Consider the following 6,479-nt stretch of genomic DNA (forward strand, 5'->3'; position numbering starts at 1 on the left):
GTCACTATCGTGCCCCTCAGTTATTGCGAATAGATAATTTTGATTGGGCTGGGCAGCCATTTGTGGCTCCATTGAAATTGGCTCATCACTATATTGTTCACCTCCTCCCTATTTGGTGTGGAGGGTTTTGCTTTTCGTGTGAAAGGTGGGTTGGTAATTGAGTTGGTTTTTCGGATTTGCCTCAAGAATGGTCTTGGTTCGTTTGTAGGGTGTCCGATTTTCATCTTCTCTCCATACCCACTCGGTAGCGCATGAGTGGTCATGTTGGCCATGCTTGTCCCGGGAGGCATATGTGAACAATTCCCCTTCTTCTCCAAGTTTTGGGAGTTGTATGGGTTGTTGTGGTGTGGCTCCTTATGATGGCTAGTCTCTTCATTGTTCGGCTGTTTATGGTGCCGGCGTCTTGTGCTTGTACTCTTTCCGTGTTGGAAATGTCAGTTGAGATGCATACATTTAAGAGGGACGTGGAAGGGTCTTGGTTGTAAACCACCTACCCTCCCTCTTGCTTGCTTTTTCCGTTGGGCGATGTGAGGCATTGTTCTCCTTATTGTAAAGTCAAGGGTTGGCATTCATTTCAAAGTGCACATGGTTCGTGGTTGCGTTGGCTTTGAGGTTTTGATAGATGTGTTGGCCCATATGTTTGATCGAGGAGTCGGCTTTTCCCTTGCATCTTGCATGCGTGGCAGGCTTTTGCGGTTGGAAATGTTAAATCACAACGTTTATGGGCATTTTTTGTTTCAATTGTGTATGCCCTCCTGGTCCAATGGGGAGGAGGCTTGCTATGTCAATGGTGGGGGCTATCTGGAAGAAGGATTTCGAGGTGGAATGCTTCGACCTCCATCCTTTGCATGGAGGTGGCTGTAGGAGAAAGGTATTCATCATCCAGTCGGTAAAGCTATGGGAAATCTCCTAGGTTTCCTGTACATAGGGTGCGAGGGGTGGGGAGCTGCCCGATCCCTCCTCCTGTTTGGATATGTTCTTGTATTATGTAGCAAGCCTCTTGATTTGCATTTATTTCCTTCCTTTGCCTTCGCATCGTGGTTGTCCCAGGCGGTCAAGTGATCGAGGTCCACTATTGCTGTTATCTGGGTGGACTCTTAGGTGGCCTCGGTGCGTGGCGTGGAGGGTCGGGGGGCACATTTCTAAGAGAGGTTGTGGGCTCGGTTGGTCTTGTTTTTTTGTTTCCTTCCGTTTCCTTTGCGTTGAGGCTGCCGCAAGCGATCATGTGATTGAGGTCCATCGTTACTGCTGTCTGGGTGGACTCCTAGATGGCCTCTCTACAGGGAGGGGAGGGTTGGGGGGCACTTATTGTTTCAATTTTGTATGCGTTCATGGTCCAACGGGGAGGAGGCTTGCTACATCAATGGTGGGGGCTATCTGGAAGAAGGATTTCGAGGTGGAATGCTTCAACCTCCCTCCTTTGCGTGGAGGTGTCGTAGGGGAAAATTATTCATCATCTAGTCAGTAAAGTTGTGGGAAATCTCCTAGGTTGCCTGTACGTAGGGTGCGTGGGGTGCGGAGCTGCCCGATCCCTCCTCCTGTTTGGATATGTTCTTGTATTGTGTAGCGAGCCTCTTGATTTGCATTTATTTCCTTCCTTTTCCTTCGCATTGTGGTTGCCACAAGCGGTCAAGTGATCGAGGTCCACCGTTGCTGCTGTCTAGGTGGACTCCTAGGTGGCCTCGGTGCGTGGCGTGGAGGGTCGGGGGGTATTTCTAAGAGAGGTTGTGGGCTCGGTTGGTCTTGTTGTTTTGTTTCCTTTCGTTTCCTTTGCATTGAGGCTGCCACAGGTGATCATGCGATCGAGGTCCATCGTTGCTGCTGTCTGGGTGGACTCCTAGGTGGCCTCTCTGCGGGGAGGGTTGGGGGGCACTTGTTGTTTCAATTGTGTATGCGCTCGTGGTCAAATGGGGAGGAGGCTTGCTACTATAGTCATCGATGGTGGGGGCTATCTGGAAGAAGGATTTCGAGGTGGAACACTTTGACCTCCCACCTTTGCGTGGAGGTGGTCATAGGGGAAAATTATTCATCATCCAGTCGGTAAAGCTGTGGGAAATCTCCTAGGTTGCCTGTACGTAGGGTGTGTGGGGTGCGGAGCTGCCCGATGCCTCCTCCTGTTTGGATGTGTGTTCTTGTATTGTGTAGTGAGCCCCTTGATTTGCATTTATTTCCTTCCCCTTTACCTTCGCATCGTGGTTGCCGCAGGCGGTCAAGTGATCGAGGTCCACCATTGCTGCTATCCGGGTGGACTCCTAAGTGGCCTCAGTGCGTGGTGTGGAGGGTAGGGGGCCATTTCTAAGAGAGGTTGTGTGCTCGGTTGGTCTTGTTTTATTTCCTTTCGTTTCCTCTGCATTGAGGCTACCGCAGGCGATCATGCGATCGAGGCCCATCATTGCTGTTGTCCGAGTGGACTCCTAGGTGGCCCCTGTGCGGGGAGGGGTGGGTTGGGGGAATTTCTAAGGGAGGTTGAGGGCTTGGTTTGTCTTGTATGATTTACTTCCCTTGCCTTTGTGTCGAGGCTACCGCAGGCAATCATCCGATCGAGGTCCACTGTTGCTGCTGTTCGGGTGGACTCCTAGGTGGCATCGGTGCGGGCACGGGGAGGTTTGCATGGCCTCTCTATGATAGGATTTGTGTGGTCGGTCGTCCTCTTTTTATTTTCCTTCCTTTTCCTTCACATTGAGGCTGCCGTAAGCAGTCAGGAGATCGAGGTCCATCATTGCTGCTGTCTGGGTGGATTCCTGGGTGGCCTCGGTGTGGGGCGGGGAGGGTTGTGGCTCATTTATAATATAGAGGTTGCGTGGTTGGTTGTTCTCCATTTGTTTCCTTCGCATCGAGGCTGCTGCAGGCGATCGGGTGATCGAAGTCCAACGTTGCTGCTGTCTGGGTGGACTCCTAGGTGGCCTCCGTGCGGGGCATGGAGGCCTTTGGAGGCATCATTTCTAAGGGAGTGGGTGAGTGATTGCTCGTTTTCTTGTTGGTTGGGCCGTGGCTGCAAACTCCGGAGTGGCCCTGGTGTGTTGTGGCTTGGCAGGTCTGCCCTTTTGTTCGCCATGTCCTTGGCATGTTGCGTGTGCTTCCTTCTTGGGATGCAAGAGGTGCAAGGCATAAAAGTTTTACATGATATTTTAACATCTCTTTGACTTGATGGGTGTTCAGGTTGGCTCTCGGTAAGAGAGCACTCGGAATGCCCTTTGAAGTGGGAGGGTGCTACCTGGTTGATCCTGCCAGTAGTCATATGCTTGTCTCGTAGATTAAGCCATGCATGTCTAAGTATGAAAAAATTCAGACTGTGAAACTGCGGATGACTCATTAAATTAGTTATAGTTTTTTTGATGGTACCAAACTACTTGGATAACTGTAGTAATTCTAGAGCTAATACATGCACCAAGTCCCGACTCTTTGGAAGGGATGCATTTTTAGATAAAAGGTCGGCACGGGCTTGCCCGCTTCTCCGGTGAATCATGATAACTCGATGGATCGCACAGCCCTTGTGCTGGCGATGCTTCATTCAAATTTCTGCCCTATCAACTTTTGATGTAGGATAGAGGCCTACCATGGTGGTGAAGGGTGACAGAGAATTAGGGTTCGATTCCAGAGAGGGAGCCTGAGAAATGGATACCACATCCAAGGAAGGCAGTAGGCATGCAAATTACCCAATCCTGACATGGGGGGGTAGTGACAATAAATAATAATATTGGGCTCATCGAGTCTGGTAATTGGAATGAGTACAATCTAAATCCCTTAACGAGGATCCCTTGGAGGGAAAGTCGGGTGCCAGCAGCCACGGTAATTCCAACTCCAATAGCATATATTTAAGTTGTTGCAGTTAAAAATCTTGTAGTTGGATCTTGGGTCGTAAAGGTCGGTCCGCCTACTCGGTGTGCACCTTCCCTTCTGTCCCTTTTGTCGGTGGTGTGCTCCTGGCCTTAATTGGCTAGGTTGCGGTTCCGACGCTGTTACTTTGAAAAAATTAGAGTGCTCAAAGCAAGCTTATGCTCTGAATACATTAGCATGGAATAAAGTGATAGGAGTCTGGTCCTATTGTGTTGGCCTTTGGGACCAGAGTAATGATTAATAGGGACTGTCGGGGGCATTCGTATTTCATTTTCAGAGGTGAAATTCTTGGATTTATGAAAGACGGACCACTGCGAAAGCATTTGCCAAGGATGTTTTCATTAATCAAGAACGAAAGTTGGGGGCTCGAAGACGATCAGATGCCGTCCTAGTCTCAACCATAAACGATGTCGACCAGGGATCGACGGATGTTGCTCTAGGGACTCCGCCAGCACATTCTGAGAAATCAGAGTGCTTGGGTTCCGGGGGGAGTATGGTCGCAAGGCTGAAACTTAAAGGAATTAATGGAAGGGCACCACCAAGAGTGGAGCCTGCGGCTTAATTTGACTCAACACGGGGAAACTTGCCAGGTCCAGACATAGTAAGGATTGACAGATTGAGAGCTCTTTCTTGATTCTATGGGTGGTGGTGCATGGCCGTTCTTAGATGGTGGAGTGATTTGTCTGGTTAATTCCGATAACGAACGAGACCTCAGCCTGCTAACTAGCTACACGGAGGTTCCCCTTCGCGGAAAACTTCTTAGAGGGACTATGGCTGTTTAGGCCATGGAAGTTTGAGACAATAATAGGTCGGTGATGCCCTTAGATGTTCTGGGCCACACGTGCGCTACACTGATGCAACCAACGAGCTTTTATTCCTGGTTCGAGAGGATCGTGAAATCTTCTCAAATTGCATTGTGATGGGGATAGACCATTGCAATTATTGGTCTTCAACGAGGAATTCCTAGAAAGTGTGTGTCATCAACTCGTGTTGACTACGTCCCTACGCTTTGTACACACCACCCGTCGCTCCTACCGATTAAATGATCCAGTGAAGTGTTCAGATTGCGTCGATGATGGTGGTTTGCCACCATCGACGTCGTGAGAAGTTCATTGAACCTTATCATTTAGAGGAAGGAGAAGTCGTAACAAGGTTACCGTAGGTAAACCTGTGGTAGGATCATTGATAGCAGGGGTTTTCTTTTATGGTTCAGGTTCGTTGGGTTTCGATTGCAATGTGGGACTTTGTGGTGCGTCTCTAGGGGAGCGGGTTTGGTGTTTGGCGGGAACATTGTTGTTTACCTGTCTCGAGGTAACACTTATTTTTTCTTGTGTGCTTGCAAGCTATGCTTGTGCTTTTCCCACCCATCCTTTGTTTTTCTTCCCCCCAATGTGTTTCTGCAGGTGGTTCGAAAGCTTATTTCTTGGGAGCCCTTCCGACGATTTGTTCGGCTGGGCATGGTTGTTGCAGAGTTGAGGTGCTTGGTAAATACGATGGATAAATTCGGACTCATTCGTAGCAATGGTACTTGGTATTTTTTTCGTTGGAAGGCATGGGCCAAGGGTGCAGGCTTCCATGGTTTGTTCTCTCGAAAAGGCGGCGGCAGTTGATGTGTTGCTTGGGTGAGCTTTTTCGCTGGTGGTTGGGTTGAGGGAGTGGTTGCGCGCGCGCCTGGTAGCTCAAACCTTCCGTGAGGGGAGATTGTCGGGGTGCGGTCAGTATGGGATGGATGAAGAGTGGTTCAACCCATTGGGCTGGCCACCCTAGTCCCTCCCGACCGTTCCTCGACATGCCCTCGCGGAAGGGTTGGGTGTCCAGGTAATGAAAAACCCATCCCTCGGTCTGAGCTCCATCGAGATTGCAATTTTCCCCGCCAACCAGCATGAGGGTGGCAATCTTATCTCGTGCCTCTGTCATCGAGGGAATTCCTCATCCTCTCATCACCCACTCCCCTTCTAAGGGAAAAAGAAGTAGCGGGTTGTGTCTTTGTTCCTCCCTTTGGATTGTGGGTTTTTTGTGGGACTTGCGTCATTTCTTTGTTTCGTGGTGTGCGCTTTGCAAATGTCCCTCTCTCTAGTGGCCTTGCACCATCGATGTATTTGTGGCCTGTGGCTTTCTCCAGCATTGAGTGTCGGCCCGTGACAACTCCTCTTTGGAGTTTGATTCTTTGACCCCCGTTGACTCTCTCGCTGGAAAGGTTTTTGGGTGTTTTGTACACGGAGGGGTGCAATGGTGGGGTGGGTTTGTGTTATTGGCAGCAGTCTATTTGTCATTTGAAGCCTTGTGCCACTGAGTTGGGGGGTTGTTTGCCTCTCAGTGACGTGCTCCAGACACTGGTCTCATCGTGGCCCTTGTCTTTTCTATTGGTCAATTTTAGGTTGTGATTTATTTGCTTGGTTGTTTGCTATGTTGTAAAGCTGGAAAGGGTGTTGTGCTGAATGCATGTGGGAGGGTGTGAAGAGGTGGGACGCTTTTTTGATTGGGTGCCTTGTTTGATTTCTTTTTGGTTAGCGGACATCTACTCGGGGTGCTGTTGAGCTTCTCTCTTTTCTCGGGATCTTTGTTTCTTTGGTGTTGTTTTCTTCCCTTCTTCCTTTTTCCCCTAGCTTTACAGAGGATAGGTGGGATTGTTGTGGATTGGT

The 6,479-nt window shown here is 49.5% G+C and overlaps 1 non-coding gene across 1 annotated transcript; it reads left to right on the top strand.

The window, feature by feature from the left end:
• Positions 1-3,211: 3,211 nt before the first annotated feature.
• Positions 3,212-5,022, top strand: LOC149265676 (18S ribosomal RNA). Its single transcript, XR_016261344.1, has one exon. It is a non-coding gene; the product is annotated as an 18S ribosomal RNA (ribosomal RNA).
• The last annotated feature ends 1,457 nt before the right edge of the window (positions 5,023-6,479 follow it).

This window comes from Pinus tabuliformis, chromosome 6 (assembly GCF_031772625.1).
Source record: "Pinus tabuliformis cultivar Carrire ecotype Pingquan chromosome 6, CPIR1, whole genome shotgun sequence".
Lineage (NCBI taxonomy): Eukaryota > Viridiplantae > Streptophyta > Pinopsida > Pinales > Pinaceae > Pinus > Pinus tabuliformis.